This window comes from Cupressus sempervirens, chromosome 2 (genome assembly GCF_028749045.1).
Source record: "Cupressus sempervirens isolate cs-2001-9-10 chromosome 2, ASM2874904v1, whole genome shotgun sequence".
In the NCBI taxonomy this organism is placed as follows: Eukaryota; Viridiplantae; Streptophyta; class Pinopsida; order Cupressales; family Cupressaceae; genus Cupressus; species Cupressus sempervirens.
In genome coordinates, this window is record NC_143119.1 from 726,375,488 (window position 1) to 726,401,798 (window position 26,311).

The window sequence follows — 26,311 nt, forward strand, 5'->3', positions numbered from 1 at the left end:
ATTTATTTAATTCTTAATATAAAAAATAATCTTAAATTTAGTATTTAAAGTTTTAATATATTATTAAAATTTATTTTCTTTAAATGGTATCCTTGCATTTATATGTTTTTCATTTTATTCATTCAAAAATATTATTATTTTTAATTAATAATAAAAATGTGTAATTTTTTAATTAATTGAGAAATTATGTGTTTGTGTGTGTGTGTGTATCTTTTTTTTTTGATACGTAACATTATTGGTATTATATTGATATTAAAGAGAGAGATTACAATATTTGAGGTATGGCCATATACCTTACTACCGTATATTTACTCGTCCCAAGGCCATACATTTTACATTACAAAAAATTGCAGAGTATTAACATCCTGCCAAAAGCATGGACTGGCAAAACCAAATATAGAACACCAAAGACAAAATAAAATGATGCTTGCATGCTAACATCATTGTCTCCACCACCATCCTGTAGCTACTACTTAAACTAGCGCATTGCCTCCTTGCATGTGAATGTTGGTGTAGAGCGATCGTCCAACATAGAAATCCCTTTCCTAACCCAACGATGCTTACTACAACTATGCCTCGCCTCTTCAAGCAATGAGGCATCGACCTAGATACCTTTTGTCGAGGAAGCTCCCCCCTCCTACTAATTCTTCTTCACAAGTTGATGGTGTAGTGGTTGCCCTGGAGTGAGTGTGCTTTTTCTCAGTGTAGCCTTTATGAAACCTCGCTTACTCTCAACCGACACCCAAATTCTCCCAAGTAGAAAATCCACAATCTTTCTCTAACCCTACTTTGCCTTTGGGAGATGCACTCCTTGTGGATTTGTAGAGGACCACACTACCAGTGGCCGAACATAAGATTCCCCACCACCAATCAATCCCCAAGGCTCCTCTCCCATCTCTACGCCCACACCCAAGACAACTCGTTCAATTATATCTTCCAATCACAAAAGCCACTGTATATCAACACAAGCTGCAACTACATGACAAACCTCCTCCTTCTTTTCGCCCACCATTAGTGCCAACGCCAAAAACAAAGACACCACGTTTGGGTTCAATCGTCGCTTCCAATATGCATCTAGGTACACATGCCCAAACATCTGCTGGAGTCCCTTCAAGAAATCCAGATCATTAAACACAAATATGTTCTTAAGGCACCGAGTAGTGATCTTACCTTCGTAAGTCTGTGTTTGATCCTTAGAGCCCAAAGAAATATTTGCCTCAATATCTGTAGCCTTTGAAAAAACTTTGAAATTTGGCTTATCTTCTGCCTTAATTTAACTTGCTTGGAACTCTCTGGAAACAAGCATTCGACAAGCTGCTGAGAAATGATCACACAAGTTGACACGCACAGAGGATTGGGATCTCTACATACCTTAGAATGACTAATGCCATTGGGGGTAGGAGTTATGACGTCTTCCCCAAGAAATCGGCCAAGATATAAAGATTATTACTTATAATTTGGCGAAGGCATAAAAATTTCTCTCTTTAATCTAATATAAGGAGTCTAAGGTCGTCAAATATTTCATTTTGAGTTCTCGTTGTTGCATTTGTGCCCATGTCAGCCAACATGTCTGCCACCCTATTCGCTTCTTAGAAGGTATGGAAAACCTTGAAGTCTTCAAATTCCATTAGCAATCCTTTGATCTGCTAAATATATTTATCAAGGTGCTAAGCATCCAACTTCCCTTTCTTTATGCCATTAATGATTATCTCTGAGTCCCCTTCCAAATGGACTCTTCTAATGCCCAATTTAGCTCCTAAAACAAGAGCCTATTTTACCACACAACATTCAACCACATTATTTGTGTTATCATGGAAACATTTTGCCACGAAGGCAAGAGTATTGCCCTTGTAAGCTCTTGCTACACAACCACACCCCCGAACCCCTAGGTTTCCCCTAGCCACCCTGTTAAAATTATTTTTAATCCATCCTTCCTCTTCTGGTGTCCAACAAACCTTTACCATATTTTGAATAAGATTAATCCTACCAAGCCCACACACACACACACACACACACACACACTATATATATATATATATATATATATATATATATATATATATATATAACTTTTATTACTAAAAGAAGAATTAAATTAAAGAAAAAATAAACTTGTTATACTATAATTTATCAAAAAAACATACATATACTTTTTACCTAAAACCATAATTTTTAGGTATTATACAATTAATTTTGTTCATTTCGCTATTATTACTTATTGCGATAGCAGGAAAACTATTGCATTCGTTAAGATTTTATAATGCTATTTACTTGACCAATAGTATTTGATAATTTTTTTAAGCTTTAAAGTTAACTATATAGTTTGCAAGTTTTCCTATATTTTTAAAAGTTAAATATGTTATTTATCCGGTGTCTTATTAGCTCCTACGAAAAAAGGTAAGGAGTAAAATTGATTTTAGTTGAGAAAAATAGTACCAATACTTCAATGCAAAATTCCATGCATTAAATGTATGTCCTTTTCATACTAGATATTTAACATAGTAGGTTTCAACAATTCCATATTTGTCATCTTATCTCGATTTCTTTAAACAATTTTTTATTCAGAATATTACCACTTATGCTACAAAGTATTGCCAAACAATCTTTTTGAAAGTCCACGTTTGCTAAAAAAACATAAAACTATTTATTTCACTACAATTCTATGATGATGATATTGACTACAAGGCGGAGCAAACATGGTGTCGCTTAATATCTTAAGGTTTTTACAAGGTCCAAGAATTACCGATGAAGGACAACATATGTATATTTAATTAAAATATATAATATCTTTTTGTTTATATTTTCTAAACATATTGAGCACATATATCTAAATCAAGGTACAAAAGTCATAGAGTATAATGCAATACAATCTCATGATTAAAAAAAATTATTCTATTTTTCCTAATGAAAATCAAATTATAAAAATGCTAATTTAAAATCTTGTGAGAATTTGAAGATTAAAAACAATAAATCAATGTTATATATTTCTTTTAATTTGTAACTTTTTTTTTTAAATTGTGAAAAAAGGTACATCCTTATATTAAAAATATTAATATTATTAGTAAAAAAAGATTTTATAATTTTAAAAAACTATTAACATTTTAGTAAATCTAGTTAGATAATATTTTTAATAAAATATGTAGTGTTATTAGAAATATATATAGATGAGATAATTAAGTTATAGAATTTATGAAAATGAAAACTTTACCCACATCCATACTTATCCAAGAAGCAATACAAACCTATATTATATGTTTATTACTACCCTTGAGAATACATTTTTATAGTAAAAATTTAGCTCGTAATAACAAAGAAAAAGTATCACGTCACTTTCAAGAATGTCTATGTCAACCTTCCCTTTATATTAAACTCAAATGATGTTGTGTAGAACTTTCATTTCTTAAGCTTCTCAATGACAATTCACTACAAGTACTCCCAATTGATCAATCAATTGCAAAAGATGTCTTGTGTGTTTTTCGCCCTCTTCTTAACCTCATTAATCTTCAACCACACTTCTCCTTCCTTGAGTTTGCAGTTGCAAATAACAAGGACTAACACTACGTGTCTCTTGTTTTATACAATGTTATTATTATTTATTTTATTTTTCAAATTGATTAATAAAAAAGATAATTCATAGCAATTCATTAAAAAATAGATAAGAAAAGTTTTTTCAAATATAATTACAAATATATAATGTTGGACATTGTTTTCTTAACGTGAATAGATCAATCAACCACTAGAAAATGGTTTTACTAGTTTCTAAATGTTGTTTTGTGGCTTTTAAAGTAGTTTCACGGTGTGAAACAAATTTTCCAGGAAAAAGGTACAAGGACAATCCCACATTAAAAGTCTATTGGCTAATAAATATTTATACTATTTTCTAATCATGTTTAAATACTAGAATATAATTTTTACTTAAAATCTATAAAATTGATACATCTATATAATTATTTATAATACTATGTATAATAAAAATATTATAAAATTTGTATTTCTTGTTGAATTTTTAAGTGCAAAGATTAAATTCCTTTTATTTATGTAATTATAACCTTTTTATTACATGTTTAAAGTCAAATTCATGACAAAAGACATTGAATGAATGAATGAAAGATTTTTATAACATCCACGAGGCCCAAGCAGAGCTTATGGGACCACCTAGAAACAACCAATGCTTGAAATCTTAGTTCTTTTGAAACTATTTCCTTAGATCTATTCTTCGAAAGTAAATGTTGACCACTAAGTTTGTTGACCTATCAAGTTGTGTTTCCTCAAAAAGAGTAGCTAGGTTGCCCGTTTCTAAAATATCTTCATAGTCGGAGTAGATTTTTTTGTAGGCTGGGCAGTTTATGATCAAATGTCGCTTTGTCTCCACCACTCCCATGCTACAAAATAGGCAAACTCTCTCTTCCCATTCTTCTTTTGGAATCATCCATCTCCTAGGTTCACACCTCAATTGATGTGAGCTCATTTCAAGCAGCACTATTATCATTTTGGCTTTCCAACTGATATTTGCTCCTATCCCTCATTGGGTTAAATTCTTTAATAAAATATTCTTTTTTGCGACCATTTTGATTTGTCCATAGGAGGCTCCTCAAGTTTTATTTTGTAAATTGTTTTATCCCATTAATGTTATCTGGGCAATCCTATATAGTAATATTCCATTTTCCCATCCACTTGATATTTTGGTTCATCCACATGTTTTTTCTTCTATCCAATTTTTCCTGTATGATCAATTTGGGCCAGCGATGCACTTCCATACCTTGAGTTTTCTTTAAGTAGCATACTAACCAGACCATAGCTAAAGCCTCTATAGGAAGCATACATGTTTTTGCCGATAGGATCTCGTAGACTTAATTTTGAGACTGATGGTGATTAAATGTTTTTGGATTCTTTCCATCTGTTTCCATTTCTGATCTGACAAGCTGTTGCCCTAGATCTCACACCCATAAAGAGTCACCAGCATGACTAACAACCCAAAGAGTATCTTTTTGGTTTTTCGGTCCCATAGTTCTACATTCCTACATCTGTTCTAAAGCGAGTATAGTGCTTTCCATCCTCCCTGAATTCTTTTTGTTCTACATGTTTCTCAATTGAGCTTGTTGTGGAAGTTGATGGCAAAATATTTGTATTCCTCTACTATCTTTAAAGGGCTACCCTCAAAAAGGAAAGTGTTTTGTTGTTTCTTGTCCATTTCAGAGAGAAAGCCATCACTTTTGTTTTTGTAGTGTTCACCTGCATCCCAACTAAATGACAAAAGATGTCCAGTGCCTTCAAGTGCTCCCTCAATCGACTAGTCGTTTTAGCAATCATAATGAGATCATCAACATTTATGATAAGTTTTATCACATAGTTAGCTAGTTGAACCCCATCGACGTTGTTCTTATCTAGACATTCTTCTAACTTGTCGATATATAACCCAAACAAGGTAGGAGAGAGGGGGAAACCCTATTTAACTCCTATATTACTGCCAAAGCTCTCTGACATCCCCTCCACGGTTCTGATTTAAGCCATTACCTGCTCATATAACTTGTTTGTTGCAACTCTAAGTTCAATCAGGATTTGTAGCTCTTCCATTCTCACTGAAAGCTTGTCTCGTGGTATTGTGTCAAAGGCCTTTTAAAAATCAACGATGTTGCAAAGAGCCTCCGCACCTTGTGTGTTCCATGTATTTTCAACCCATAATCATAGTGTTGCACCATGGTTGATTGTGGAATGTTTAGGTCTAAAACCTACCTTCCCCTTAGCTCTTTTATGCTCTGATTTTGCCCATTTGCTGATTTTGTGTTCCACCATGCTGCCAAAGAACTTCCCCAAGAGGGAATTGATCATTATGGTACAATAGTTTGATGGATTATTTATATCTTCGCTTTTATGAAGAGAGATCACCAAAAGCATCTACACAACCAACAAAATGGCCGTGTTTAAACTTTTATTATTATTTATTATTTAATTTAAAATTAGAATGCCACTTTTTACAATTTTTAAATGATAACCATTATGTCGGCTGTACAGCCATTTCAGAGATCACCATGTTGATTGTTTGAGTTTTTAGAGAAACCCTCTTTGGTGACTTCATTGAAGATGCGATATATATGAGGTGCTAAAATGTCGTTGGCCTCCATTAGAAAATGTTTAAAAAAACCATGTAAACGATTTCATCGATTAAACGTCGATTTGAACTTGTGCGTTGGCATCCCACTTCATTTTCGTGGTTAAAATAAAATAACGAGGAAAAGAGTTGAAATATAGCACCCGCATTTCTCAATGTTTTTGAGAAAGGGAGAGAAGTAGACGTCTGTACTTTAACAGAGCGCTTAGTACGCTCTAAACCCTCCTTCACTTTATGTTTCTTCGATCGCAGTCGCGGAGTATGATTAAATTAATAATAAATCCAACTTCATTCGCATGTGGATTTGTAGGCAGTAGCAATATGCTTGAATAAAATATTGAGTTTTTTTTTCCGAAGTGTTTGAGGAGCACCGGGTTTATTGGTCATGTAAGCCAACCACCAGAAGCTCATTTTTCAGGTAAGTTCTCAGTTCCATAAGCCGTATATTTAGGGTTTCTTGAAGTTTCAGGCCATCTCAGATTAATTATTCACTTGATTTAAGCGTATTTTATTTTATATTTTATTTCTTTTGGCTTTCTTTTGTCGAGTGCCATGTTGCTTGCGCATCCTGTAGTCATTGCATTTCATGGTATGCAATCTCGTTGAGACATTACGCTAAACAGTTGCCCTATCTATAACATGTCTACAACAATAGTTGCTTTTATAACATTTGACAAATTCCCCTTTCCACTAAGCTTTGATATATGTCCTTAGGCAGGGAATTAGGGTAAAGGTTTTCAAGTCTTGATTTATACCTGCCAATTGCATTTTTTCGAAAGTTCGTTGACATTTCTAGTTTGCGATTTGTTTTACAATTGTTACAGGCCATGAGACCATATGTCTTTAAGGCATTTTTACAAGTAATTTGTGTTCCCTGTCTGTGCTTCCACATTTTGCTAACATTTCTACAAGGGTAGTTTCAACTTTTAACTATAACTTTTAACACAATTTCTCAATACTTTGCCGTTTGCCCATGCCTTTTTCAGAAGCTCCCATTTTTCCACTAGTAGGGAGAATGTTTGAGAAGGATTGATGGTTGATCTTTGTTAAGGATCTCAAAGAGGCCATTTGGAAAATTTGCATACTTACTAATGAAAGCTAATAAGGGAAGTTGGTCATGCCAGCAATTGCTTGAAATTTTGTCTTTTTGAAACACCTTTTCCTCAAGTCTTTCACACAATTCACGTAACTTTAATAAGTTACTATTTACTTTCCAGCTCCTTGTAGCTCCTTTGACTAAATCAACAATAATGACGATAGAATCTCTTATGACAAGATTTTGAATGCTGAAAACCATTGGCTTCATTCCCTTCACGGGGGATTTACCTTGTAAACCATTTTCCTTTCAGGTTCATTTATATGTTTCTATTACCTCCAAAAGATTGTATTGTGAACACCTTTCCGATTTTATTACGCATCTAAACTACTTGTTTTTTCTATGCATTGACAGTAAGCGTTGAGATTAATAATATGTGTAGAATCATTTGAAATGTTAATAGGGGTCAATGTTTGTTTGTAAAATTTGCCTTTTTGAAATAAACTTTAAGAACTCCTTATGCCCAAAATTTAAGACAAATTGAAATGTGACAGTTGGAGAAGTAGCTATTGCGTCAAAAACTATCCTCTAAATTTTAGAGGTATAGCTCTCTTCTATGATGTAATTGGGGTATGCTTTAGCTAAAAAGTAGGAAATGTTAACTAAAATTTGAACACAGACATGCTTCAGGTGTGAATTGGGTTTGCAAATAGAGAAAAAGGAAAGATAAAATGACTTAAAGTTCATTCCATTAATACAAAAGATGAAATAGAAAAAGATTTGATGATTTAATCTCAAGTGAATAAGTACGGCTATCTCCCAGGACTCCAATATATAGCTATATCCAATTTTCTTTCTCTCGTTTTTAGCCTCTCAAAAATCCTATATGTTAAAAAATGTGACCATTCATTTGGATAATGGTCTTTGAAATCGATCAGTATCAATAACTTGAAATGAAAAAGTAGTGTTTGTGCCCAAAATTTGCTGTTACCTACTAATTACAAATACAAATATATTATGTACATCTTAAAATAGAAAAAGTTTGGCTTTGGTGCAAGATCTCTTTTTGCGTCGAGCTGTATTTCCATAAAAAGATTGTGTAGTTCAGTGTGCCTTTCTTCTTTTTCCAGGACAAAGGCCACCTTGTGATATTCTGAATTCAACATAGCTAGTTTCCTCCTTCCATGTGACCGAGCGTAGCTGAGAGATAATCTCAACTTGTTCTACCTAGTCTAGTTCATATCGGGTCAGTACAACATGCATTGGTTCTTCATTCCACATTTCATTATTTGCAGCAAGCCCCATTCTGAGGAAATTCTTTGTATATTGTTTAGGAAAAGATTGAGCTAAAAAATGCCACCACCTTTTTTCGTAGTTAGACTTTCAAGCTCATTTAATTTCGACAACAAATAATAATAGCCTTTTATTTGTAAAATCATGTTGCCACCTTAGTAAATTTACTTCACTACGCTTGGCATTTAAGAGATGTACTTTTGCCAACATTTGAAAAGATTATGCTTTGGAAGATGTGATGCACAGTATAGTTGGAGAGTCAATGAGAGAATTCATTCTTCGATCAACAAAGCCTAGGTTTGATTATGATCCTGACTTACTGACGTCTAGGAGTTGGTGCAATAAATTTCGTATTGTTGGCGGGTCGGTGGTTTCTCCAACACTCCAAACTGTTATAAAGGTAAGGCAGTTCGAGATCCCCCCGACTTATCAATAGTCAAGAGTTAACGTAGTCGGTAAAGTTGGTGATTTTCCTAATTTTTGTTTGAATGAAAGTTGGGTATGGACACTTAGTGAGTTAGGATGATGAGGTATCGAATGGGGTCAAAAGGAGCGATAATGGAGGATTGATCCAAATGAAGGGTTTTAGATCTAAGCTCAAGTTTTATGGAGGAGGACCAAAAATTTCAGCATTAGAAGATCATGAACAGTTATGCCTTAGACTGCTTCCACGCTTCCTCTAAAGTTTTCTATTATTGATATCTTGAGGATTGTTGATGTTTCTTCAAAATTGAGTATGCCTTTTAATAGTATATACCTCAGAAGGCTCAACGATTGTACTCATTGGTGTTGGAAGTCACCAACAATCTCCTTGTCAATGTATCAACTACAGGAACAGATCCATGCTGATACTTATGGCTCCTGACCTTGAGCGTGATGCAGGTACTTAGAATTCATCGATTGTAGTCTTCTGGCACAAGAAGTAATAGATATGTAATACATGAGTTTTCTAGTACTATCTATTGATAAACATGAGTAGGAATTGCTAGAATTATATCCACTATGCTTGAAGATAATGATCACATATCATGAATTTTTCTATTTTGATATGACATTTGATATCATGAGTATTGGCCTTTAGAATATCAACACATGATATTCACCAAATACTCTGAGTAATGGTCTTCAGAATATCAACATTTGATATTTACCATGTACTCAATAAGGTAATGGTTTGTAGAACATCAACATATGATATTCACCATTTTGATATCACAATTGAGTATTGGTCTCTTTGATTGATGGCCTCCAGAATGGGATGCAAGATATTTACCAAGTACTGTGAGTAATGGGCTCTAGAACATCAAGCCGTATGATATTCACCACGTACTTTGTGTAACGGCCTCTAGAACATCTATTTACATAACATTCATCATATACCAAAAAGTGTTTATAAGGTATGTCACATGCATCCTCATAATGCTTACCACATAAACATCCACCATGCAAAGCAAAATCTATCATAAAATGCATAGACATCGTAAGATATCCATCATAATAGAAAATTAAGTTATTGTTAAATCCTCACCTTTCAATAACTTCTGCAAACACAAGTGACATCATTTGGAAGTCATCACTTCCTCATTATGTACATAGTGGGTAGGCCCATTAAGATCACATAGTTACGAGGTATATTCATTAATCACAGTCCTTTTGACTACTATAATTTATTGATCACTGGAGAATTCATCTCAACATGGTTTACTCCCTCTGAGTCAATATGATCGAGATTACCGAAGGTTGACTGAATCACATCCTCTATCTGCTCCTTCAGACTAATGTGACAAACTCCCTCTGAACATCAATCTTCTGAGCTCCTTTACCAAAGTTGCATTTGATGAAGTGTCATACTCCCTTTGAAACTGATATGACCAAGATCTTCAGAGATCAACTAAAACATATTCTCTATCTGCTCCTTTAGACGAATGTGTTAGACTCCCACTAAGTCGGATATCAATCTCCCTTTTCCTGTAATAACATTCTCGAAGGAAGAGATTAAGACACATAGCTCTTATAATATACATATAATACAAATAAGAAAGATTTACAATGTTAGGAATGTAATACTTAGAAATTGTGCTGAAAAATACTTATATTATGTAGTCAAAGGATAACACCCTTCAAACAATACTTGATCTTCTTTAGCATCTAATAATTTAATGCTCCAACCTCCAAGCTCGTAGATACATGATTAATTACATTCCTTATATCTTTCTCATAAATGCCACCTCTATTAATATAAGATACAAAATTTCCCAATCTATATTCACTTATCTTTATAATGAAATAGACAAATACTTGGCTTTAATGTTACCTTATATATTATTAGTATTGAAAATATTGTTGATGTCGTCTTTGGTATGGTGTATTCCATAGCTTAATGTCTTTGTTGGCACTGTATTAATCCATACATAAAGATTGTTGGAAAATAGGTATTCAACAACTAAGAAGTAAATTTAAAGAGGGTCCTCCTTACTGCCATGGTGTATGTGGATACTTGCGAGGTAAATCTTTTCAAATTCGTTTTCTTATACACTCCCCAGTCTTCCCCCATCTTTGATGATAACAGTACACTATTGTAACAAACGACTTTTCATATCTAAAACAAAGATGGATTAAACTGAAAACATCCATCATTCATAAATAGATAACTGAATCTTGATCATATGACTTTAACTGTTTTTAAAAATTAACAGAAAATAACTGTATTCACGTTCAATTAAGATAACTAGATCAATGATTAACTATTCACAACTGTATTCATGATCAGCTGAAATAAATAGATTAACGATTAATTAGTATAACTGTATTCATGATCAATTGCAACAACTAGAATAATGCTTAACTATTGACAATTGTATTCATGATCAACTGAAAATATCTAGACTAACAACTAACTAGCATAACTATATTCATGATCAATTGAATAAGGAAACATGCAAGTAAAGTAAATACTTATCAAGAACAAAAGGAATGGAACATACAAGTATCATCGAAGGATCTTTAGCTGGTTGTGCAAGCCTCGGCTTTGGTGAGAGGAGAAGCATTGACATAGGCTTAACCTCCCAACCTCGGACCATACTTATCCCCACACATTCTATTAAATTAGAATGGCTCTCCCTACCTCGGGATCGGGCATGAGATGTTCTTCAATCCAACCATTTGAGCATCTTGGTGTTTTGAATGTCTGCTCAGTTATGAAACGAACATGCTTACATAACTGACGCTACTGACATCAAGTGATCATTAGATGACAAACATGCCTATAAACTACCTTGGCCAAGGAATTTCCGATGGGTTCAACGACCCTATCACCACCGCTCGACTTGACAACAAGTTTCATTATAGGGATGAGCATGAGCTATTAAGTATATTATCATTTAAAGAGGGTCCTCCTTACTGCCATGGTGTATGTGGATACTTGCGAGGTAAATCTTTTCAAATTCGTTTTCTTATACACTCCCCAGTCTTCCCCCATCTTTGATGATAACAGTACACTATTGTAACAAACACCTTTTCATATCTTAAACAAAGATGGATTAAACTGAAAACATCCATCATTCATAAATGGATAACTGAATCTTGATCATATGACTTTAACTGTTTTTAAAAATTAACAGAAAATAACTGTATTCACGTTCAATTAAGATAACTAGATCAATGATTAACTATTCACAACTGTATTCATGATCAGCTGAAATAAATAGATTAACGATTAATTAGTATAACTGTATTCATGATCAATTGCAACAACTAGAATAATGCTTAACTATTGACAATTGTATTCATGATCAACTGAAAATATCTAGACTAACAACTAACTAGCATAACTATATTCATGATCAATTGAATAAGGAAACATGCAAGTAAAGTAAATACTTATCGAGAACAAAAGGAATGGAACATACAAGTATCATCGAAGGATCTTTAGCTGGTTGTGCAAGCCTCGGCTTTGGTGAGAGGAGAAGCATTGACATAGGCTTAACCTCCCAACCTCGAACCATACTTATCCCCACACATTCTATTAAATTAGAATGGCTCTCCCTACCTCGGGATCGGGCATGAGATGTTCTTCAGTCCAACCATTTGAGCATCTTGGTGTTTTGAATGTCTGCTCAGTTATGAAACGAACATGCTTACATAACTGACGCTACTGACATCAAGTGATCATTAGATGACAAACATGCCTATAAACTACCTTGGCCAAGGAATTTCCGATGGGTTCAACGACCCTATCACCACCGCTCGACTTGACAACAGGTTTCATTATAGGGATGAGCATGAGCTATTAAGTATATTATCATTTAAGTTATTCATGTCTAATTTCTCTTTTGCTTTCTTGCAGATTTTTCCACCTCTTCACCATACTTGGCTATATAGCTGGTGAGTCTCAGGTGCTTGAAAGATTATGAGCACTCTGCCCTTTTATGCCTCTTAACCACATCATGGCTATATTGTCGGTGAATCCCAGGTGTTTTGGAAAAGTTATGAGCAATTTGCTTTTAATATCTTTTATCATAATTTGAGACAACATAAAACTTGTTATTGATATTAGTAACATTCATGAAGGTTCTTATTACATTTTGAGACTCCTTTTTAAGAGATACCACTCAACTTCTTTTAAGATGGTTCTGGATACAATAAAATAAAAAGAAAATTCAATATAATTCACAGGGAATATTCGGCAAGTTAAATAATATGATCACTGTCATAGAGAAAGAGATTCCTAAGCTTAGTTGGCTGCAGTAGAATATGTATTCAAAAACATTGAAAGGTAACTCATGACCTGATAAGTATTGCTTAAGGAACTTGCAATCTGATCGGCTCCCTCTCGTTGCTTAAGACGTCACCATCAATGCTTATACTACTGTATTCTAGCCAGAAATACTTGCTTGGCTAAGGTGAAATCGCACTGTCTGATCAAGGTTTAAATCGGTAATTGCAGGGGGTGTTGGCGGAAGTAAAAATACTGGTAATGATATAGAGTTTGGTGCTATAGAGGCAAGGAGCTTGAAGACAGCAATTGAAAGAAATTCGGAAATGTGGACAGGGTGTTCGACTCCCCTCACGGCTTCCATTTAAAAGGCTAGCCGTGACTTCTTGTCTTCCATTGGTTAAAAGACTATATACTATTCGAATTTCCGAGTATTAAATCGATTAAGAAAAGAGAGGGAAAGAAAAATAAAAGAAAAGGTTGGAAAGATTGCAGTTTCACTATTATTATAATATATACTAGCATACATTCATGTAAGTATATCAATGGGGTGACATCATTATATTAAATTATTATAATTTAATGGTGCCACTTCATTTTTATTTTTATATGTACGTATATAAATATTTATTATTTGGAAAAAGGGGTAAAAATTTATTCAATCAAAGCCAAATTACAGAAGGCCTCAAGCCTAGATGACCAAAACACAAACCCAAAAGAAATTAAATTCTGTCCTTTTCCACTAATTGCTCAATAGTCCCAATATAATCAGTAGGAAGATCATCCCTTTCTGAAATATTCCAACCGGCTCCTTTCTCCGATGCCCATTTCGCCAAGATATCAGCCACTCTGTTCCATTCCCTAGGAATATGACAAATGGAGATCTAATCTAAAAAACTACTCAAGTGAAGAATCTCTCTAACAATAGATGCAATTTGCCATTTAGAATCATCCACACTCTAGTTATTTATCATATCCACAACAATCTGAGAATCTGAATCACACACCATTTTCCTCCAACCAAGAGAGCATCCCCGTTCCATAGCCACCTTAATAGCCAAGGCCTCCATCACGTTATTGGAATGAACTCCTTTGTGAACAGAGAACATGAAAATAACATTGCCATCCGTATCTCTCCCAATCCCCCCCACCCTAGTGTGTCCAGGGTTTCCATGGGAAGAATCATCTGTGTTAATTTTAAGGATATCTGTCGGTGGAGGTCTCCATCTCCCCACCCTACAAACCTTTCTCTTAAGCGGCTGAGGTCTCTTACCACTTGTGCATCCCAATCCTTTGTCCATCAATCCCAAATTCTTGGCTATACTAAAGTCACCAGGATCCACAGGTTCTATCATATCGCACTTAGCATAGATAGTTTCTTGAAGTCTGCTTAAAATCAGCCACCATATTTTAGTGACTCCCAAGCTGGAGTTGCAAAAAATCCTACGATTACGCTCCAGCCAAAGATTCCAAAGAATAAAAGTAGGTCCAACAGCTCAAGCCACCTGGAGGAACGTAGTTTTCGTTGGGGGTCTGCCAAGCCTATCCCAAAATTCAATAAGAGATTTAGCATGAATGCACCCATGACACCACGCCTCCCACTACTTATGCCAAATATCTCTAGAAAGAGGACATAAGAAGAATAAGTGAGAAACATTCTCTCCATTCAACATGCAGAGGGGACATAGAGAAGGACCCTGAAACCCTCTTCTCTGAAGGTTATCCCAAGTAAGACATTTCTTTTGAGCAACCAGCCATAGAAAAAAATTACATTTTGGCCAAGAGAATTTATTCCAAACCTTCTTCCACCAGGGAACTTCTCGAACACCATGGCATTGATTATCCAACCAAGCATAGCCTTGGGCCACACTGAACTTGCCTTTAGGACAATGACCCCAAGAAAGGATGTCTTTGTCCTTAGAGGAACTGCACAGCCTAATAGAGAGAAGATTAGCCAGCTCAGCCTGAATCTCCGAGGAGCCCCCCAAAGGCTATTCATGTGGATCCTTCCAACCAGCCACATCCATCAATCCACACCGCTCAAAAGTCTTGAAGTGAGCTACCTTGGTCCATCCTGCAACAGAAAAAATTTGACACAGAGGCTGGAGATGGGGGTAGCTGGAGAGAATGGGAGGATGACCATCCCAAGAGTCATGCCAAAATAACACACTCGATCCCTCATTACATATCCAGAAAAGGCCTTCCTTGATAAGAGGAGCTCCCCAAATAAAGGAACCTTTTCCATCAAGAGCCAGCCTAGGAATATCCTGATACTCCACTCCCGGAAAAAACTTTTGGGCTAGAATCTTAGCCCAATCCCGATCTTGATTCTTGCACCACCTCCAGTATAACTTAGCAGCTAGAGCCTTGACGCCAAGAGCCATACATTTAAGGCCTAGATCCCCAGCAAACTTAGGCAAGCAAACTGTGTCCCAGTTGACTAAGCTCCATTTAGAAGAGAGTAGATTGCTTGACCAAAGGAATTGTCGTGACAAAGCATCAAATTCTTTCATAATTCCAATGGGAGGAGTTTGCACCAAACACCTGTAAATGGGAAGAGCTTGAACCACAGTCTTGAGGAGGATAACTCTCCCAGTAGAAGAGAGCCACCTATGAGTCCAGTGACTCAACCTGCTACGAAATTTATCCAATAGGCCTTGCCAATATTCTTTCAGCTGGGTCCCCAAAGCTAAGGGAACACCAAGATAGATCAAAGGAAGAGAACCAATTTGAAACCTAAGAATCCTAGCAATCTTGAGCTAGATCGGCTATGGAGTATTAAAGAAACAAATAGATGATTTACCTTCATTAATTTGCTGCCCATAAGCTTTTAAATAAGTATCCAAAATCATTCTGAAGTTTCTTGCCTCATTAATAGTAGCCAAGCCCATCAGTCCAGTATCATCCACAAATTGGAGGTGCATGTACGCTGGAATATTATTATGCCACTTCCACCCTTGGACAAGCCCCTGCTCTGCTTGAAATTTTATAAATCTGCCTAAGCCCTCCACCATAATGATAAAGAGATATGGAGAGATAGGATCCCCCTGTCGAAGTCCTCGAGAAGCGGAGAATAGCTCAGTGGGTTCTCCATTAATAAGAACTGGATGGGGAAGTCACACAACTGAGAATCCAATCAACCCATTACATATCAAATTCGAAAGCGAAGAGTACACGACCCAAGAACTCCCAACTAACCCAATCATAAGCTTTTGCTAAATCCAGCTTAATAAACATAGCCTTTTCCTTAGACGTGGCCATAGAGTGAATAGCCTCTGAAGCAATAACCACCCCATCAAGAATCTGTCTACCACCAACAAAGCCACCCTGTTCCTCGGAAATCAAAGTGGCTAGAAAAGGCCTGAACCTTTCAGCAATTAATTTGGTGATAATTTTGTAAGTGACGTTACATAAAGCAATAGGTCTGAACTGATCCAAACTGTAAGCCCCATCAATCTTGGGAATGAGAGCCAAGAAGGTAGCATTCAAAGACTTGAGCATCTGTTTTTTCTGATATGATTCTTGGACTACCTCTAGAAGATCAAATGTAATAATCTCGCAAAATTCTTGGAAAAATTCAATGGGAAATCCATCAGGGCCAGGGGCTTTACCTTTCTTCATACCAAATACCACCTTCTCCAGTTCTTCAAGCACAATAGGCCTTAGCAGATCCTTGTTCATACTGTTAGACACAAGTTGAGGAATGCAATCTAAAATAGTCATTGTCTCTACCAATGAACAAACTTCCTCCTTAGAGAAGAGCTGAGAAAAGTATCTAGTGGCGTCTAGAGAAATAGCCTCTTTGGAAAATAGTTGATATCCAGAAGCAGAAACAAGAGAAGTGATAGAATTTCCAGACCTGCGAGCTTTAACCATGTTGTGGAAGAAAGCAGTGTTTCTATCTCCCTCTCGCAACCAGTCCACCCGAGACTTTTGCTTCCAAAATATTTCCTCCTGAAGCTCCCATTCCTCTAACTCCCTAAGAGCTGAGGATTCTTCAGACATTAAATCTAGAGTCATTCCTTGGTCCTTGATTTGACGAGTGACATTGTCCAGCCTGGCCTGAGCCTGCCCCAATTGTTCTTGAAGGTTCCCAAAGCACTGTTTATTCCACTGTTTAAGCCTGAATTTCACATGCTGAAGCCTCTTCTCAAAGGTAAACATGGAAGTGCCATGAGGAGGCCTACCCTCATGCCACTAGGCTATCATAAGATCCTGCAGGGAGGGATCCCTCAATTACATCAGCTGAAACTTGAAAGAAGGATTCTTAGAAGTCTTGAAAGGAGCGACATAGAGCCTAATAGGCCAGTGGTCAGAGCCTCCAATGAAGAATTTCTGATTTGGTAGACCATCTAATATCCAGCCAAAAACAAGAAACCAAGAACCTATCTAGCCCTTCTGAAATAGCCTCCGTTCCACTCTTTCTGTTATTCCAGGTGAATATACCAGAACCAGGTTTAACATTAATAAGGTTCAAAAAACCAATATTATCTCTAAGCATACTAGAAGAAGGGCCCAATCGAGCAATCCCGCCTCTCTTTTCCTCTAAATTAGTAACAACATTAAAATCTCCAGCCACAATCCAACAAAGGAAAGGATCCGAGGACCAGACAAATGTAATATGTGACCACATAAGAGATTTACCCACCAAATCAATCAGAGCATAAATATTGGAGAACAAACACCTTTCTCCTGTCTCAAAGTGAGAAGCCATCAAAGAGATAGAAGACCTACTCGAAATCCACCACAAAGGAGTCACCTTCTTAGGATTCCAGAGACAAGCAAGTCCACCCGAGCTTCCTTGAGCACCCACTCCTTGCCAGCTACCATGGGGCCATAACTTTGGCCCATAGCTATCCAATTCATCAACTGCAAGCTTAGTTTCCTAAATGAAAATAACATCTGGAGAATGAGATCTATCAGTCTGCGAACAACCTTTTCTCTAGGGATGCTGTTCAACCCCCTCACATTCCAAGAAAGAATAGTCATTTAGAAGATTGCGAGAAGTGGGAGTCAATGGGCTTTACAAACCTTGCCTCAACTAAAGTCTCTCCCATCATCTTAACCTTCTCCTAATTAGTCTTCTTTCCACTCCTAGCGGACTTCTCTGAGGTCCCTTTTTTAAAGGGCTTTTGCTGTAAGCCTAAAGATAATGTAGCTTTAGAGCCTTTTGTGCTATCAAGCATCCCTTTCTTGCCAGGGAGGGAAGAGGCTATGATATTTGGGGCATCACTAGGATGTGACCCAACAGGAATATCACAACTTATCTCCTGAACCAATCCATCCAAACAAACTGGTTGACCTTGTTCCTCTTTAGGAACCTAGGCTAGATTCCTCACCTCCTCCTTCAGGGGCCCTTGAAAAGAACCATCTCCTGGGGGCATCTCAGCTGTCATGCCTTCCTCTTGTACCAAATTATCCAGAACATTAAACCTGTTAAAAGTGCTATCACTTTGTCTATCCACCCAAGTTCTTTTTTGCCCCTTTCCTTTATTACGTGTCTTAACTGGGATGAAACCCTCCTTGTCACCAGAAGAACCTTCTGGCATAGTAGCCTTACCCTTGTCATCCTTAGGGGTTGGCACAGTGGAGGCCAATGATTGAGAAAATTTATTTCGAGGGTATTTACGTTGTAAGTGCCCATACTCACGACATTTCCTACATCTAAAGGGTAAAGTCTCATAATCCAACTGTTGAATCCATGAAGTAGGGCCCAAGCAAATTTCCATATAATTAGGCAGCGGATTATTAAGATCAACCTCTACACAGATTCGTGCGTATGAAATTACCTGTCGGTCTTGGGTTTGTGTGGCCGACCCAATTGGTTTCCCCAATAGAAGCAAGATCGAATGAAGAATATCCTCTCCAAAATTCTAGAGGCAATCGTGGAAGACGAACCCACATTGGGACCCGAGACGGGATCTCCTCAGCAAAGTTGAACCCTATGTGCCACGGTTTGATAAAAAGTCCAACTTGGTTAAAAAAATATGGGCCCCCTTCGAATACCTTATTCCTGTTTGTCAAATTTGAGAAAATAACCATAAAATAGTTGTTGGCCACCAAAAGCATCTCCATATCTCCTTCCGGGTTCCAAATTCGATGCGCCCACGATTCCAACACAGGAAGAGAAAGCTGGAGACCCAAGAGCTTACAAATGAGCGCATGCTTGCCCTAGTACTCCACATCCTCTGAAATCTGTTCTGGTTGAATAACCAACGCTAGTCGATCATCAAATCGCTCCAAACACCCATTCATCTTCTTAATACGGATAGAACCCTTCGATGATGAAGCGTTCACCCCAATTGGGAGATTGTCAGTCTGGCCCTTAGCCCCCCCCCCGCATCAGAATAGAAGGATTGACCATTTCCAAATCATCGGATAATATCCGAGATGCAGGGATCTCCGATTGCCCCATGTCCAGATCCAAAGACCCTATCTCCAAGCCGAAACCCTTTATCTACACACTAGCACCTTGTTATGCACCCCACACCGCCGCAAATTGAAGACCCCACTCTCCATGTCCAACCCCAGTTGGCCCCGACCCTAAACAACCACCCAAAAACCCCACCGCAGCCCACACACTCTCCCTACGCAGTCAACAAAACCAAACACTTATGTAGGAGAATCGACCTCGAATGCCGTATATAAATATTTATTATAATAATATGATGAAAGATCAATTAAAAATCTGTTGAGGTATGTTTTATATTTTAATTAGATTATTTTAAGTTTTCCTAGACTATTTTCTTAATAGCTCATGCGGTTCCAATAAATGTATCTTGTGATCAAGTCGTCTCGTCCTTTCCAAAGGAGTTTAAGGTCATACTTGCCAATCCTGATGACTGAACTAAGCGAACATCCCATTTTGATGATCCCGTTTAGCAATGCTTCCCCCCTCTTCATCTTCTTCTACAATCACCCATGAAAACACTTCTGCCATAATAATAATTCACATAAACATAATAATTGTTATTTTAAATCAAGCAACTGCTAATCATCTAATAACAGTTAATGGTTAACGACCATCTTTATTAACAGTTAATACAATGTACATAAATAACTACCTATTTCACATGATCATGAAAGGATAATCTAAATCTAATGGTTATAAACAAGTTTAAAATTAGTTCAAAATTTTCGGATGTAACAACTATTAGAATCTGAAAAGATTAATAACCCAGAAAACTAGTGCAAAGAATAAATATCTAAACTATGAATGCAAATGATACAAAATCAAAATAGCAACACAGAGTTAGTCTCCAAGAGAGAAATGCAAATGCTAGAAGTAAAATAACATGACGAGTATGCAAAAACAAGAGATGCAAATACAAGCCAGGTAGCATGCTTATATAGGCTAGGAAGAGGGAGGAGGTGGCAACACCAACCAATAAGGAGCAACCATCTATCGAACTAAAGATAGTAAAGTATCTTCCCAAGATAGCTAATGGATAGCTAATGGATACATTCACCTAATAAGACATGTTTTATTAACCTAAGCGAGATTATTAAAAGTGTAGGAAAAACCTAGCAAAATAGGAAAAATAAAAACTACACTAACACCCCTTCATAAGCGAAGCTTAGGTGGATGTAGGAATGGGTCCCGACAAGTCAAGCCTGATGAGGTACCCATGTACATAAGATTTTCCAAAAGAGAGAGAAAAGAGACCCCCCAAAAAAAAGTTAGGACTTTGAGTGAGAGGAGGAGGCCCCCCCAAAAGATGAAGCATCCCGCACCCCCAACAAAGCTCGCAAATGAAGGAACTTGCTCTCAGTGAAGGGTTTGGTGAAGATATCAGCAACTTGCTTGGAAGTCGAACAATAGCGAAGGTCAATGACATGACCATGGATGAGCTCTCGGATGTAGTGCATGTGGACCTCTATGTGTTTGGTCCGTTGATGATGAACCGGATTCCGTGAGCTCTGAATGGCACTTTGGTTGTCACAAAATATGATTGATGGCCGTCTAATCTGTATATCAAACTCAGTGAGAAGATGTTGAAGCCAAATGGCCTCAGTGGCGGCATTTATAGCCCCCCGATACTCAGCCTCAATAGAAGATAGAGCAATAGCAGATTGCTTTTTGGTCGACCAACAAATAGGACTTGACCCAAGTGAGAAGCTATACCCTGAAGTAGACTTGCGATCCTCAGAATCACCTGCCCAATCTGAATCTATGTAGCCCACCAAATCAAGCTCAATACCTGTTGCGTAGTGAATCCCACAACTATGAGAACCTTGAATGTAGTGAAGGATCCGCTTGGCTGCTTTCCAGTGCAGCTCATGGGGCTCTTGCATGAATCGAGAGACCATGCCTACAGCATAGGAGATGTCAGGTCTCGTATGAGTCAGATAAATGAGACTCCCAACAAGTTGGTGGTACAAAGTGCCATCAACAAGTGGAGAAGAACATTGAGCCTCAAGTTTGACTCCAGAAAGGAAGGGAGTCGGAGCAGGCTTACAGTCAGCGATATGAAACCTCGAGAGTAAATCTAGAGCATACTTGGACTGTGTGAGGGTGATCCCAAAAGGAGACTAAAGGATCTCAATCTCGAGAAAGTAATGCAACAAGCCCAAGTCAATCATCAAAAAACTGTCTTGAAGGGCCACTTTGACAGCCTTAATGGTGGGTGAAGAACTTCCTATGATCAGCAAGTCATCAACATACAAAACCAAAAATAGAAGTGAATCACCCTGTTGCAAAATGTAGACATTAGGATCAGAATGGCATCGAGTGAACCCAACTGATAGAAGGAAGGAGTCCATCTTGGCATACCAGGCCCGAGGAGCCTGTTTGAGGCCATAGAGAGACTTTCGAAGATGGCACACAAGTGAAGAATCCTGAAGGAAGCCCTGTGGCTGCTCCATGTAGATCTCCTCATGAAGGTCACCATGAAGAAAAGCACTCTTCACATCCATCTGATGTACTTCCCAACGATTAGTTGCAGTAATGACAAGAACAATTCGAATGGAATTCATTTGGGCAACTGGCGCAAAAGTCTCAGAGTAGTCAATGCTAGGAACCTGGGAGAATCCTTTGGCGACCAAGCGAGCCTTGTGTTTGTCAGCTAACCCATTTGCTGCAAATTTTGTTTGATAGATCCACTTACATCGAACAAGTTTTCTTCCTTTAGGAAGAGGGACAAGATCCCAAGTGTGGTTCCTCATCAAGGAACTATACTCTTCTTGCATAGCTATATCCCACTCAGGAATGCCAAAAGCCTCATGAAAGGACTGTGGATCTGAGGCATTAGCAATGAAGACATGTGGAGCATCCTGGAATTGTGAACGAGTTCGCCTGGTGTCTGATGGATCCCCAACCCAATCACTTGTAGACTGCAAGGTCTGTCTAGCCCAAAGTGGACAGGAAGATGGAGAATCTGGAGGGGAATCATTAACCTGTGAATGATGACTAGGAGAGGAAGGAGGTGAGTTCTCTAAATCACTTTTTGCATTAGAAGTAGAGGTAGAAGACTGTTTAGGTGAATCTGACTCATCAGAAGATCTGTCATGTATTCCAAGTGATTCTAATGTCAAGGTAGAAGGAGTTGGAGAAGTGATAGAAAGCGAGCTTGAAGATCCCTCCTCAAGCTGAACACTCCTCTCAATGAATAACTCATGTGTAGTAGGGTGGAGCAACCAATAACCCTTCACACCATTAGGATAACCTACAAATATGCAAGGTATGCTTTGCGGATCCAAGGCCTTACGTTTCTCTGTAGGAATGTGGGCCCATGCAAGGGAGCCAAAAACTCGAAAGTGCTTAATTGATGGTTTTTGACCGCTCCAAGCTTCAAAAGGAGTAACTCCCTTCAAGGCTCGGTGAGGAATACAGTTCTGGATATAACAAGCACAGTGAATGGCTTTTGCCTAATACTGCGGTGCAAGAGATCTAGAGTGAATCATACAGTTTGCCATTTCCTTCAAGGATCTATTCTTCCGTTCTGCAACACCATTTTGTTGAGGATTGTATGGAACTGAATGCTGTAAATCAATCCCCTCTAAAGTGCAAAATCTTTCAAACCGATGGTTGACATACTCACCACCATTGTCTGTGCACAAAACCTTGATGGCTTTCCTAGATTGCTTTTCTACAAATTTTTTGAAGTCTTGAAAATGATCAAATACTTCTGACTTCTATTTGAGAAAGTACACCCATGTATATTGAGAAAGGTCATCAATGAATGTGAGGACATATTGGGCCCTGTTGAAAGAAGGATGTTGAAATGGACCAGCCAAATCACTGTGAACTAATTCTAGTATCTGTGAAGCTCTCCATGCCTTACTTTTGTCAAACTTTTCCTTAGGATGCGTACCAAGAATGCAACCTTGGCAAACACCTCCTGAGAATTGAACTGAAGGCAACCCTGTGACCATGCTGTGCTGGTTGAGCTGATGCAAATAGCAGAAGTTAAGATGGCCAAACCGTCATGCCATAATTTACTCACATCATTAGAGTGAGTGAGCAAAACAGATGAAGGAGGATCAGGAACAAAGTGAGAAAACAGATAGAGTCATGACTGATGATCTCGGTGAAATGAAAGCCAAATCTGACTTTCTCAAGCCTGTTGGACGCATTGGAACAACTAGAAATGCTGCAATCACTTAGAGATTAAAAATGTTTTTGTCAAACTTTTCTGATTCTCAAGATCATCCGAAGATGCGAGAGAAGAGCATACTGGGTTTTTCAAAAATTTACAATAAGATTTATTAGCCCCCCCTGAATCTCTCAAATAAGGAAACTAAAATCTACTCTTGCATGTAGAAAAGCTCTGATTCCATGTTAGAATTTGAAAAGATTAATAACCCAGAAAATTAGTGCAAAGAATAAATATCTAAACTATGAATGCAAATGATACAAAATCAAAATAGCAACATAGAGTTAGTCTCTAAGAGAGAAATGCAAATGCTAGAAGCAAAATAGCATTACGAGGATGCAAAAACAAGAGATGCAAATACAAGCTAGGTAGCATGCTTATATAGGCTAGGAAGAGGGAGGAGGTGGCAACAAACCAATGAGGAGCAACCATCTATTGGACTAAAGATAGCAAAGTATCTTTCCAAGATAGCTAATGGATGCTCACATGTAGGAAGGTGACACCTCACAACCATTCACCTAATAAGACATGCTTTATTAACCTAAGCGAGATTATTAAAAGTGTAGGAATGATGCAGGAGCATCTTGCATGAGAAAATTATTGAAAAAAAAAATTTGAAAAAAAAATAAAAATCTAGAGGAGAGAGCAAGTGACGAAAATTAGAGAAGAAATAATAAAAAAATAAAAAGGGGAAAAAATGAGAAAAGAAAGGAAAAGGGGATTTCTATTTTCGAGGTACATAGATGGCATAATAGAAAAAATAAAAAATAAATGGTTGTCATTCCATTTATCGAGGTGTGTGGGAAGAATTCTAGAAAGTTATGAATATTGTAGAAAGTTGTGGATATTGTAGAAGGTTATGGAAGTTGTAGAAGGTTGTGGAGGAATTCTAGAAGGTTATGGATAAGTCATGTATTGGGTGGTAAGTGCCTATTTAAGCAAGGCATATGAGCATTTCTAATCAAGCTCAAGGAGTAGCTTGAGAAGTGAAAGCTCAAGAAGGAGCTCAAGAAATAGAAGCTCGAGGAGGAGAAGCTTGAGGAGTAGAAGCTCAAGGAGTAGCTTGAGAAGTGGAAGCTTGGAGAAGCTCAAGGGGGAAGCTTGGGAAGTAGAAGCTTTAGAAGGAAAGCTTGGAAGGCTTCAAGGTGTGAAAGAGAAGGAGGAGATGAAGAGTGAGTTTTCCTGAGTCTGTGGACAGAGCGCCGAATGTGAGGCAGTTTACAGCAGGATTATTGTGGAGTTGTGAGTGTGTAGACAGAGCACCGAATGTGAGGCAATTTACACTTGGATCTTGGATAAAGTTGGAGAAGAGCTAGTGGCTGCGATTTAGAAACAAGGAGGTTGTTTGGTGGCTTGCAAGCACAAAGTTGAGATCTTAGAGGTTTCTACCAGAGTGTGGATCTGGACTAGCTTGGGCTTGGATTGGATCTTGAGAGATCTTGTAGAAATGTTATTGTAATTGCTATTGGATTTTCAAGTATAATAAAATTGTATTCATATTGTTGCGTTCTTGGTTGTGAGTTGGTAGGGTGGTGTAGCCCTTCGTCAGTGGTATCAAAGCGTATCGTCATCAGTGGTATCAGAGTGTACCGACATCAAGTGGTATCAGAGCGTACCTTCATCAAGGAAAAACCTAGCAAAATAGGAAAAATAAAAAAACTACACTAACAACAACTATGGCATGGGGTCAAACTATTTCATGAATGTTCGCTCCTATTTTTTTATTGTGCAAAATAGCATTCATTTTAAATTACACTCTTCTCCGACTTCTTCCATTTTTCAATGCAATGACAGATGACTCGATACCTTCAATTCTTACAATATTTATGTCCAACCGCGTGACTTTATTCCCTGAGGGACTTTTGTTTGCATGTGATAGTCTAATATTTATTTGTTGCATTTTCCTCCTTTTACCACCCCTAGTGTGTTTGTAGTTACAACTTACTTGTCATTAGATTTGTTGGAACAAGAATTTCAACTTTGTATCGAAGGGCCCATAGTTAAGTATGCACTCCCAAAGGCGTGGATCGTAGGACTGGTAAATAATTGCATATATTTCACAAAACCTGAGTTTCAATCAACATGTCTCATTACGACTCTTTAAGCAGAACCATATCCAAGAAAACTGAAGAGACGCATACAAAATCCATAATGGTGGTTGTTTCTCATCCTGCTGATGATAAATACCAAACTGTCCAAGAAAACATATCGTGTCCTCCATAATAAGGAATAATGATGACCAAATGCAGCAATGAAACCAAGTCATTAATGACACATCAATTACAAAGAAGACTAACAGGGAAGGTGTAGAAGGAAATGGACCCGATTCAATCCCCTCTTCAACAGACGTAATTGAAGCCAACTCATACTCTGAAATATGTATCCAATTGACTATGTATGTTGAGATTGATCTTCAAAAATTATGTATTGGACTGTCTGAATATCACCGTAAGTAACTGAGATTGCAGAATGTATATCAGATTGTTACTAGTATAAATATTAATGAGCATTATAGGTATTTGTCCGAGTCTCGACAATCTGATATACATCTCTGTATGTATTTA

General features: G+C 37.4%; 1 protein-coding gene across 5 annotated transcripts in view; it reads left to right on the plus strand.

The window, feature by feature from the left end:
* Window positions 1–6,273: 6,273 nt before the first annotated feature.
* Window positions 6,274–26,311, plus strand: part of LOC149575440 (uncharacterized) — a 106,664-nt gene continuing 86,626 nt past the window's right edge. For 4 of the 5 annotated variants that reach the window (XM_089815183.1, XM_089815185.1, XM_089815186.1 and 1 more), the window contains exon 1: window positions 6,274–6,527. The gene's annotated coding sequence lies outside the window, so the exon portion shown is untranslated. Of the gene's footprint in view, window positions 6,528–8,275; window positions 8,392–26,311 lie in introns of all 5 variants that reach the window. The other variant, XM_089815184.1, reaches the window with a different exon arrangement.